The 12,896-nt window shown below is 39.3% G+C and overlaps 1 long non-coding RNA gene across 1 annotated transcript in view; it reads left to right on the top strand.

Moving 5' to 3' along the window:
• Window positions 1-12,896, top strand: part of LOC309852281 — a 260,224-nt gene that overhangs the window by 238,045 nt on the left and 9,283 nt on the right. The window contains exon 3 of the long non-coding RNA XR_014305155.1: window positions 494-592. This is a non-coding gene — a long non-coding RNA (uncharacterized lncRNA). The remainder of the gene's footprint in view (window positions 1-493; window positions 593-12,896) is intronic.

Genomic DNA, 12,896 nt, shown 5'->3' with positions numbered 1-12,896 from the left:
TTTCTAAATGCCATTTATTCAGTGTGTTCATGCTATGTTAGCAAAAGAAATATCTATTATCTCCTAATGGTTACTGGGACAAATAAATACCATATTGCTGCAGTAATTAAATCCCTTTAATAGGAAAGTGTTTGGTGCTGTTGAATTTATTTTCACACATTCAAGTTTTAAATGGGTTAAAGGTACAGCGATCTGGGTAACAGAGGCAATGTTAATCTGTGCTTTCTAGAGTGCGTCTCGGTTCAGTTATGTAAACAGTATAAATGATAGATGTATAAAGAAAGGAAGCCAAAATGAATAGGTATTGAAAGTCAATATGGAAGTTGCATTCATAGAGTACCACTTTAGCGTGCCCTTGCTTTTCATGGATTACCATTTGTAATTCTGACTTGCCAAAGCAAATATTTCATGATCCGCTACTGCGTGGATTTTCTGATATATCTATGTAAACTATGGGCTTTATTTAAATCATGTATGTCTTTATTAACACCAGGTACATATTTAAAGCTTTTGTGAGACTTATTGTGCAATGCCAGCAGAAGACTCTTGAGCTCCCCGCAACTTGGCAGTCTGTGCTTTTACCAATCACCAGGTAAGTAAGAAACTACATGAAGGGTTGGAAGGGGTATCGCGTCTCCTAAGAATGCTGTGGCTCCTGGATCACTTTATTATTTTGTAATGTCGGTTTTACAATGACAAATCAGACCTGTTAGGAATGAAAATTAGGTCACTCCATGGAAGGAAATGGAAGGAAATATTTAACAAGTTCTTACTACATCCAAGGAACTTGGTTGGATTATCAGGAGAGGAAAATATGAGGAGAAGAAGGATAAAACTGATAAATTGATGTGTAAGTGCTTACGTACACATGAAAAAGTGAATTTGTTACTGTAAATATGACATACTTATTAGACATAAAAAGAATGTTGGCTTTTATGAAATGTTTCTTTAACATTGTTTTGTAAAGTATGTTTCATGGAATACAAAAACCTAGGACATGCCTGGACTCATATTAAGTAGTTAATACAGATTTTGATTAAATTGTGGACTGAATATTTTAAGAAATGTTCCATTATCGGGGCACCTGGGTGGCTCAGTGGGTTAAGCTGCTGCCTTCGGCTCAGGTCATGATCTCGGGGTCCTGGGATCGAGTCCCGCGTCGGGCTCTCTGCTCAGCAGGGAGTCTGCTTCTCTCTCTCTCTCTCTCTCTCTCTCTTTCTCACTCTCTCTCTGCCTGCCTCTCTGTCTACTTGTGATCTCTCTGTCCAATAAATAAATAAATAAATAAATCTTTAAAAAAAAAAAAAGAAATGTTCCATTATCAATGTATGTCAAATCCCCTTTTTAGTGATTCAAGATGCACATTATTTTAGGACTCTCAACAACCTCTCACAGACTAAATAAACTTATTCAATGATGTTTTTCACATTTCCTCAACTTTTTAGGTGTTATGAACATTTCCACTTATTTTAGGTCAAATAACAAGCAGTAAGTATATCTTATACAACTTATTTTGAGACATACTGCTATGATTATTTAACTTAAATTACAGGTATTACCACTTTTGCAGTAAAATGCCGGATATGCATATTATCAGTGAGCAGGGGTGAGGAGAGAGGAGCATAAAAACTGTGTCCACCAGCCTCTGTTCCCAGTGAGCAGCTCTGTGGGCCCTTTGAAGGGTGCCAAACCAGAGCCAGAACCTCAGACCACAGCTCCTGGATGAGCGAACAGGTCTCTTCCTCAGAACATCTGGGGGTGTGCAACTGGGGGTCTGCTTATTTGTGCAGTGCCCCAGGAGTGGTAGTCTGCCAGGAACTGTCTCCCTGATTGTTACAGTTCTGTGGGGCCCAGGAACTCGGGCCCCCCTGGCCATCACAGTCCAGCATTAAGGTGTGAAACCTGGTCTGTAGGTCATCAGTTGTGTGCATAGAAGCTCCCATTTGGGAGATACTGGTGAGTGGGAGCGAGGCAGAGGGACAGTGTAAAGATGGCAGCCGCTGAAAAAAGAAATAAAAAGAAAAAATAAAGATTAAAAAGATCAAAGAAAAGAAAAAGGTGATACCCTCTGGCTTCAGCAAGGCTGAGAGAAAGTGTGAATACAGCATTTGGCCTCTAGAGTGTAAAGGGGGAGCGCACTGTGGTGGGGGTGGGGGGGGGAATCAAAGATGGCATCTGCCGCCCAAGCAAGACTGAGGGACAGTGTCTACCAGACTCGGTCCCTGGAGAAATTCCCGTCACACCCCACCTCTCAGTCTGGTTCTTTAAAAGTAGCACTGAGCCTATTTCATATAAAGTCTGGGAGCCTGTCAAGGACTGCTTTTGCTCTGGGCCCTGGAGCCGGCGAGTCTGCAAGAGCCCTTTGAGAGTCATTTCTCAGTGACTTGCTTGAGTCATTGTTTGCTAATACAGATTTTAGCCCTGCAGGTCTCCTGGATGCCAGCCCTGCTAGTCTTTAGAGCTAGATATTTTGGGGGCTCATCTCTCAGATGAAGGTATAAAAGTTAGGGTGTCTGATGTTGGAGTATGAACCCTTTGCTCCTGGGGCAGAAGGTCCAGGTTTTGAGTTCTCTTCCAATTATGAGTCACCTTGCAGGATAAGGGAGTGTTTGGGTAGAGTGTGTCTCTACATTTCCTACCTGCTTCAATGTTTTTTGTTTTTTGTTTTTTGTTTAATTCTCATTTCCCGGATGTGAAGGAGTTGTTCCACTGTTGGTTTTTTTTTTTTTTTTTTTTTTTTAAGATTTTTTTTTTAGGAGGAAATTATTCCACATGTAGCTGTAGATTTAGTGTGTCTGTGGGAGGAGGTGAGTGCTGGATCTCCGTACATCACCGTCTTAAACTGGCTCTTGAGTATTCTTAAATGTACTAGTTTGGGTTCCTGAGAAATGGGCAACAGGACAGGATTAGACTTTCAACAGATTGATTGGGGGTGGGAGTTGGAGAAGGTGGGTAGACTCTTCAGAATAAAATGCAGATCTGACTCCTGTAAGGAGAGACCGGAGAGTAATGGTGTCAGGAAAAATCTCAGACTGCCTCACAGTTTTAAAAAAAAGTTTTAGCCTCGGGGCGCCTGAGTGGCTCAGTAGGTTAAGCTTCTGCCCTCAGCTCAGATCATAACCTCAGGGTCCTGGGATCAAGCCCTGCATCAGGCTCTCTGCTCAGTGGGGAGCCCGCTTCCCCCTCAACCCCCGCCTGCCTCTCTGCCTACTTGTGATCTCTCTCTATCAAATAAATCAATAAATAAAATCTTTAAAAAATTCAATTAAACTAAATTTTAAAAATTAAAAAAAAAAAGAAAAGCTTTTAGCCAAGCCACTGGGAAGTCCTCAAGCTAAAATCAGTCCTTGAAGGAGTTCATCTCACATAATTCCTTAGTAACCCCACCGTCCTCCATCACTGGCTTAGAACAGCCCACATGTAGCTTAGCCTTGGCACAAATACGATGGAGCATAAAGAAAGATAACAGTTGTAATCTTCATGTCTGCTCAGGACATACAGCACATTTTCATGACTCTCATTTGATAAATAGATCTTTGTTTCCTCCAGGTTTGTTCCTATATGTCCAGATCCCTAACATTTTTTTTTTTTTTAATTACCAACTAAAGGATATAGGCATTTTTAAGGCCCTTTATAAATGTTTCCAAAGGGTGCAAATTCTAGGGGCAAAGTTGGATGTGTTCATAAATGTGTCAGTTGAATGCACCTTCTTATACACGTGCCACCATTGGATGGTATCCTTATTACTAATTTCAAGTCTTCATGAGTTTGATATTCACAAAGTGATATTTGGATTGGATTGCAAAGCTGTGTTTTGGACTGCTTTTGGCATTGCTTAGGGCGTAATGGAAACAGAAGCTCAGTCCTTGTGTTGGTAGCATGCGGGCCCAGGTGTTCCAGTCTTTTATAAAAAGGTAGAGCACTTGCCTTTCTCTGTTGCCCAGTGAGGCTTAGTGCCTGCCCTGTTCTTTAGATGGTCTTGCTCCTGCTCCTCCCATTCACTTGTTCGTGCGTTTAATACTATGCCGAGGCGGTGGTAGGTGAGCATATGGAGGCTCTTGCCTTTGGAGGATTGCACACAACAGCAACAGCAGGCCTGCTGGTGGGGAAGCAGCATCTTGTTTGTTAAACTCAACCCTCTTCCCACCGAATCAGCCCCAGGCAGAGGGTCTACACAGCTGAGAATGTCAGAAAACATGGGGTGTCTCAGACCTTCACCAAGATTGGCACTTCAGGCAGAAAGGCAGCCTTTGCCTAGGGGATATCACTGCAGAGTTTGATAGTTCTTGGTAATTAATCAACTGCTTGAATGAAGGCATCAAGCTGTATCAGGAACACTGAATAAGGACAGAATTTTATATGGGTATAGAATAAAATAGCATTCTTCACAGCAAAAACAGTACTACACTGCAATATCCTCTCTGGAAGAATGGGTCCCTCTATATGCAGAGAAAATCTGAGCACTTACCACAGCCTCGTCATTAGCTTTCGATAGAACTTTGGGCAAACCTGCATCTTAATTTCCTTTCCTGTAAAATGAAGCAGCTGAAAATGGGATCTGTAAGAATCCTTACTGATTTGATATTCTGGGGACCCAGTCACACCTCCTATCTCCTTTTCCTTGATGCCTGTTTCTTGCTGAACCACCCAAACATAGGATCATTGGAGTTCTCTCTCTCATATCTCTTTACCCGGTAGAGCTTTGATGGGCATATTAGTAGGCCTCAGCTGCCATCCCATAATACCAGAGACTGGGTTGCTTAAGAACATATTTATTTCTTACAGTACCAGAGGGTGAGAAGTCCAAAGTCATGGTGCTGGCATGGTATTGGTATCAATCTGAAGTTGCTTTCAGTAGCTAGTAGACAGCAGCCTACCCATGGTGGTCTCATTGTGGAGAGAGAGGGCGCTCTGAACTCTCTTCTTACACAGACACTAATCCTACCAGATTAGGGCCCCACTTTATGATCTCATTCAATCTTAGTTACATCTTAAAAATCCAATTGCCATGGGTCGCCTGGGTGCCTCAGTTGTTAAGCATCTGCCTTTGGCTCAGGTCATGATCCCAGGTGGGATCCAGCCCTGCCTCGGGCTCCTTGCTTGGCAGGAAGCCAGCTTCTCTCTGTTCCTCTCCCCCTACTTGTATTCCTTCTCTCGCTGTCTTTGTCTATCAAATAAACAAATAAAATATTTAGAAAAAAAAAAAAAAACCTATCGCCACATGTAGTCACCTTGAAAATTAGGGCCTCATCAGCACATGAATTTGGGAGGTGGGGCATAATCAAATCCATAGCAATAGGGTTGTGATCATGAAGGAGCTATCTGAGGCATCAGTCAGTTGTGGAAGTGCCTCTCACTCACACTGCAAACACTGTGCTTTTTCATAGCTCTTATCTTCAGGATGTTCCATTTCTCCAAAATGCTTCTTCCAAAGATTTTCTTTTCCCTACTTGTAAAGTCCTACTTACCATTTTTTAAAAATACATTTTATTTATTTCAGAGAGGGAGTGAGCAAGCAAGAGAGCAAACGCAAGCTTGTGGGGAGACACAGGGAGAGGGAGAAGTAGACTCTCCCTACTCCCCCTGCCTCCCCCCCCCCCCCCCCCCCACTGAACAAGGAGCCAGATGCAGCACTTGATCCCAGGACCTGGGATCATGACCTGAACTGGAGGCAGACACTTAACCAACTGAGCCACCCAGGAATCCCTCCTACTTACCTTTTAAAAGTCAGAACTACTGTCTGGAATTCTCTCTTAAATTCATCTCCTTTTAGGGTCTCACATTTTTCCTGTATTTCCTACATTGCTTTGTGTATATTATATAGTGACATGTATTCCCTTCTCTGGAGATAATGCCATCCCCTTTCTTTTTCTTCTCTTAAATTATTTATTTAAATGTAATTACTATGACAGTCAAGATAATGTTTCCCTCAACTTCCTTCTGGAATAGAAGACGCTGTGATTTTTGTTGTTTTGGGATGAATAAGCGTGCCTCTTATGACAAGAGACAGTGTCAGCTACTTAATGTAAAAATGAATTAAGCTAAATACTTTTTTGTGTATGCAAATCATCACCTCTAAAATAATTCACTATGACTAATGTTGGCATTTCTGTATCTGCATTTTCACTTGTAGTTGATAACAGTAATCTGGACGAAATAGGTTAGTAAAGATTTTAAATTTTCTTGATAGGGTTTATGGCCTCTCACACATTTGGGTTTAGTGTTATTTATTTTTTATTTGTTTGTTTTTGAGAGAGATGATTTTATTAGTTTTCTTTAATGACTATGGATCTATTCAGATTTTAAAGATATTTTTGAGTCAGTATACATAAGAGAAAATGAATAAAACATTTCTACAAAAATATACTTTTAAAAAATGATTAGCAAAAGGTTTAGAAATCTGAGTAACAAAGGTCCTCCATTTATTTAGTGTCTTTTTTTTTTTTTTAAATAATGTCCAGTTCTGCTCTTGCTCGTGCTCTCTTTCATCCTTGATCCATTTAGCAGAGGCTTTCCCATCTTTTAGCCTTTTTAAGGGATCAGTTTTAGGTTTAGTTGATTATCTCCAGTGTTTTGCTTTAATTTAAGTCGGTTTCATGTTTATTCTTTCCTTCCTACATTTTGTGGATTCACCCTGTGGTTACTTAACTTTCAACAGAATGTTTACTGGAACATATGAGTCTGTGTCCCAAGTCTGCTCTTGCTTACGCCCACCCCCCCTTCATCCCTACCACACCTCATGTAGGACCAGTTAGAATCTCAGGTGGTGGGTGGTCATTAACTAGGAGGAAATGAGGATTGGTTAAGGTAGTGCTGTTACAGCACTCTATGAAGCCTATAGAGAAGGAGAGCAAATTATTCAGATTTGCCAGTCATTCACCACCACAAATTTCCTTTTTGATATTAGATTTTATACAGGGAGTAATTTGCACGATACCAATTTTACAAATGGAAAAATTGAGGTTGAGAGGGCTTAACTGATGTTTGTAAGTTCTGTCAAAGTAAATTTAAAAAAAAAAATTAAAACTTGAGTAGTAATTCAAAGAATTTTGTCGTGCGCACATCCAAAAGACCTTTTGCAAACTGGGAGCACAAACCAAAACATGGAATAAGGTGCAGAGGGATATTGTTATAAAGCACCTTACAGGGGCGCCTGGGTGGCTCAGTGTAAGCTTCTACCTTAGGCTCAGGTCATGATCTCAGGGTCCTGGGATCGAGCCCCACGTTGGCATCTCTGCTCATTGGGGAGCCTGCTTCCCCTTCTCTCTCTGCCTGTTTCTCTGCCTGCTTGTGATCTCTGTCAAATAAATAAATAAAATCTTCAAAAAAAATGTTTTTTTAATTTGAATTAAAGCAACATACAAACTGCACAGGCAGTTTATTCTTTCCAGGGAGCGGTTACAATGTAGAATTTTCTTAAAGGAAAGGGAATTGATGAATGGTTACTTCATACCAATTTTGGGGAACTGTTTAAGTTTTGTTTGTGATTTTCAGAGGCATAAGCAAGAAGTGACTCAGGTCACGTTAGTCACATATGTCTTGCAAAATAAGCTAAATTAAGCTTTGCTGGATGACTAAGCTGGTTTTGTCTGCTCAGGGTATTTTCAAGTCTGATCTCTGTTTGTGTTTGATTTTAACAGTTCACACAATTAGGAAGTGATGATATTATGGTTCAAACAATGTAAAAAAAAACCATGCACTGAATATGAAAAAAGGAAAATGGGAGCTAGGTACAGCACAATGTTTCAGGGTAAGCTGGGAGAAGAATAAGAGACAAACCATAAACCCAGACATAGAGTAATTAGGAAGAGAGTCCTAAATAGGACTAAACAGGCAGAGCTTGAGGGTCCAGGATAATTGCCTTACACAAGGTTATAATGTCCAAAGCCCCAGAGGTAAGTACAGGGGTCATTTGAGATTAAAGGCTTGGAGTATTGCCTAGTTATTGTGACAATGATTTACTAAATTTTTTTCCCCCAAAATTGACAGTTCACTGAATTGTCTTTGTAAGCTGACTTTGACTTCAGTTCTGAAATGCCCAGAAAAGTAATAATGGGAAAACAAACACGGACAAATATATGTTTGCTAGATTGTACTTACTACTCAGCTATGTTTGCCTAAATGGGAGGTTAGAGATGGGTTTTTTGCTTTGAGATGCTAAAATAGGCTGTCTAGAATGACATCACCCCACCAGGAACATCTTCAGAACTTTTGTGGTTCTAAACACAATATATGTGTAGCATATATGGGAACAGAGAACAAATAGATTTCTGGATTCCACAAATTGTATTCATACACACACATTCATACACACACATCTGCTTCTTGGCCTGGTTCAGGAATTTATTTCCCACATGCTCCATTCTCTAGCTTTCTAATGGTTCATTTTATGATATGATATTCTTTCACACATGAATGAATTGAAAAACATAAGTAGCAATCTGCCTGCTGTGAATTGACTTCTCACTCCCTTCTCCTTTCTTAATGTCCATGCATTCGAGCCTCCATAACCAAGTGCCAAGAAAGAGGCTTTCACTACTTGGTATTTACACTCTGTCTGCATTTCCACTCTACCCCACCCTCAAAGAAAACATTTGGACTTTGTTCAGAGTTCTGAAAGAATATTTGCATTGTAGATTCCCTTTTAACATTTGCAGTGAAAATAACGAGAGACAACTCATTCCCTAATGCTCCCATTACAGAGTATTGGTGTAAAATTAATTAGAAAAGAATTAATATTGTATATGCTCCACTTATAGACCCAAATATTTTCTTGGAATTGATTTGATGTCACGCCCCCCCCCCCCCAGAATATAGTCAGCATGATGCAAGTATTTATTTCATTTTCATTTGTTTGTATTAAGAAAATGGGATTTTTACTTTTGTGGTTGTAGATCTTTGATGATTAACCCTATCAAAAAACCTGGACATGGTATTTCTTTATAAAGAAATAAAACGTGCATTTTATCCATATAAGAAACCCTAGAGAGATAAATTAGACATGGTCCCTGACCTCATAGAGGTTATAGTCTAATATAGAGGAAGGTCATTGTATATGTAATTGTAGGTAAGAATAATCAGAATATGCCACACAGCTGTGTAAGTCACACTGTTACTCTAGTCTGTGGCAGCACTGAGGACTTCTAGGGAAAATGACCTTAATTAAGACTTGCCAGAGGAGTAGGCTCTCCCGAACTTCCCTAAAAGGGAAGGCTGTGCAGATCAGGCAATTGCAATTGTTAGCCCTGTGGGTAAGCCTTTGACCTAGTAACACCTTGACTAAGTGTGTTAAGGAGTGGTTATTTGTAACAGAATAGACCATCTGTTTTTTTATGGTTTCCCTAATCCAATGGAATGAGAAGGCTGAAACGCGCTGGGGTTGGGATGGAAACTCTACAGTGTGGCTTTTCTTTTTTCTTTTTCCTTTTTTTTTTTTTCTTCTCCTTTTTCTTTTCTTTCCTTTTCTTTATTTTTTTCCCATTAGACATAATGGTAAGAGCAAGTTACAATATTTCATTATTCATGAGAATGATGAAATAAATTTATTGTCAGAATGTAAGAGAGTAAGGTAAGTTAGGAAACGTATTGCTTCCCCATTACATGTACTGGTCAGTGATTTCAGTTGAATACATGCCAAATTATGGAAATAGCCTAAGTGTTCATCATTTGATGAATGGATAAAGATGTAGGGTGTGTGTGTGCGTGTGTATGAACACATCACACACACACACACGCACGCGCGCACACACACACACACATACACACATATAATGAAATATTACTCAGCCATAACAAGAATGAAATAGGGCCATTTGAAACAACATGAATGGATTATTTCACATGCTAAGTGGGGTGTGTGGACCTGGCGATTCACGGACCTGTACCCCTGGGGATAAAAATATATGTTTATAAAAATTAAAAAATTAAAAAAAAAAAAAGAAAGCAAAAAAAAAAAAAAAAAGAAAGAAACAAAACAAATGAACAAAGGGAAGGAGGGGGAGAGAGAGAGACACAACCAAGAAACAGACTCTTAATTCTAGAGAATAGACTGGTGGTTACTGGAAAGGAGGTGGATGAAGAATGAGAAACAGGTGCCGAGCACAGGATGGTGTACAGAAGTGCTGAATCACTATATCGAAACGTAATATACTGTATGTTATCTGGAATTTAAATAAAAACTTAAAAAAATAACACTTAAACATTTTTAAAAAGATTTTATTTATTTACTTGAGGGAGAATGAGTGAGAGAGAGCATGAGAGAGGAGAGGGTCAGAGGGAGAAGCGGACTCCCCAAGGAGCTGGGAGCCCGAGGTGGGACTCGATCCTGGAAGTTTGGGATCATGACCTGAGTCAAAGGCAGTTGCTCCACCAACCAAGCCACCCAGGCGCCCTAAACATTTTTTTTTTCCCAAGTTAAAAAATGTGCAGTAAAATTCCATATTGCAGAATTTGGGGCAGGTCAAAAGAATCATAGAAATGGATATGGCAAGAGTGAGAGAGAGGACTAGTCAGGAGGAGAGTACAGCAGGTATTGCCTTATAGGTATTAAAGAAATTTCATTGGCTCATTTGTTCATAGTTAACCTCCTTAACTGCTCTTCTCCAAATTCCATTACTGCTCTGCTCTGGGTGGGAGAAGGGTTTGTTCGGACATCTAGATGATGCTCTTACTAGTCTCTAAATAGCCTGGGAGAATGGACAAGATGATCAACTTGGAGATGAAGGATTATCTCAGTATTCAAAAAAGAATTTCACGAAGAATAAATCAGTGAGATTACTGAATACTGAATTTGTATAATTTGCATCAATATCCATTAACAGGGCATTTAAAGAACGGCTGACAGAAATTAGGACTCTTTGATTCCAGGTAACTAATTTCCAACATGTCCAGGTTTAAGCCAGAAGAAAATGAAGACTACTTTATCTGAGATGAAACTGGAAAAAAATCACAGAATCAAAACCTTAGCTAAAGAAACTGGAGTCCTAGAGACAGATATTGAGTATCTCAAAGATTTTAGTCTTCTATTTCTCGTTATTGTTTCTCTCTTGCTCACTTCGTTCTGGAGACATTCTGCTCTCTCCTTATGCCATAAAAGATGGCTACTGTCAGCTCTAGAGTTCCACTCTCCTGGTTAAATAATCCCAGTAAAGGGGAAAACCTTTTTTCTTCAATCATGTAAGTACCAGGGAAGCACTTAGATTCCATACTGGGTTGCATGCCCACTTTTCTGCTTTAGGAGTTGTAGGGAAATGGGTTACAACTGATGGGTCAGGTAGATTTCAAAGGTTCAGAGGTTGGACTCAAAAGCATTTAGAGAGAATGCTTTCCAGGAGGAAAAAAAAAAAACTACAAAAGTGCAGAGCATTATAATAGACAATATGAGCCACTTGCAAATCAATGATTTTTTTTTTCCTTTAAGGAAATAAGCGTGTCACAGCACTGTGTAAGGGTGAGTGTGCAATTCTTCCTGTAGAGGGAGCTCAAGTTATCCTCTGACTTCCCCTCTGCTCTGTCAAGACACTTAGATGAGACTTGTGACATTGCAGAGAATCCAAATGTAAAGGTTAGATTAGATGGAAATTATATCCAAGTAGGACAACAGACAGGAAGAAACTAGAGATTAACACACACACACACACACACACACACACAGACAAAATAAAAGAAAAGAAAAATTAAAAAAGGAAATTTTAATAGATTATCTAAAAGTATCTAAAAAAAGTATCTAAAGAATCTAAAAAATACTTTCTGCCAAAAGAGCTTGAGGCTTGAAACATTTGTGTCTCAAACATTGAAATTATAATCACTGTATTACATAAATTGTATATGTGATTCTGTCATCTATAATTTATTTTTTTTTAAGATTTTAGTTATTTATTTGACAGAGAGAAAGAGAGATCACAAGTAGGCAGAGAGGCAGAGAGAGAGAGAGAGAGAGAGGGAGGAAGCCGGCTCCCTGCTGAGCAGAGAGCCTCATGCAGGGTTCAATCCCAGGACCCTGAGATCATGACCTGAGCAGAAGGCAGAGGCTTGCTTAACCCACCGAGCCACCCAGGCACCCCTATCTATAATTTATTTTATGTTATTAACATGAATAGTATGAAAATAAAACCAACAAAAACACTTAGAACAATTTTAATTATAGTGTTATAAAAATACCGAATAAAACACCAGAAAATTTAATACAATTGTCAAAATATTAACCCTACATAGTTAAGGGAGATGAATGCAGAAATATAGGATTATTTTAGTATTAATTTATTATCTATTAGAGCAAATAAATACTTCATTAATAAATAAGATAATATGAATAATATAATGGGGTCTATAAAGTCAATTTCCCTTCCTCACAAATAGTAATTTCTTCCCCTAGATTTCATTTATTAAAGTATAAAGAAGGTTAATCTTAACCAAAATCACACTTGGGTTAATAAAATATTTCCTGGAACTTTTTTTTTTTTTTTTTTTGACAGAGATCACAAGTAGGCAGAGAGGCAGGCAGAGAGAGGGGGAAGCAGGCTCCCCGCTGAGCAGAGAGCCCCATGGGGGTCTCAATCCCAGGACCCTGAGATCACAACCTGAGGCAGAGGCTTTAACCCACTGAGCCACCCAGGTGCCCCTGGAATTTTAATGTTTGGGGACAAATAGGTTTCCTTTGATAAATGGATTTCTTTTGAAAACCTCTTTGTCTTGGGAAGGTAGTAGGCATATGCACACAATATATTGAAACTAGGATATTTCAGGGGGCTTGCAAACCCCAGAAATTAAATGTAATATTTGAGGTGCTCCTGCATTCAAGAGGCATTACTTTTAAAATAGAGAATAAAAGCCACAATGATTGGGTATCAGACATCTTCAATAGTATTTTAGAAATTCTGACTATTTCAGCAAGATGC

This window comes from Mustela nivalis, assembly GCF_964662115.1.
Source record: "Mustela nivalis genome assembly, chromosome: 18".
Classification (NCBI taxonomy): Eukaryota; Metazoa; Chordata; class Mammalia; order Carnivora; family Mustelidae; genus Mustela; species Mustela nivalis.
The sequence above is the reverse complement of the archived record's forward strand: the minus strand, read 5'-3'. Positions and strand labels throughout refer to the sequence as shown.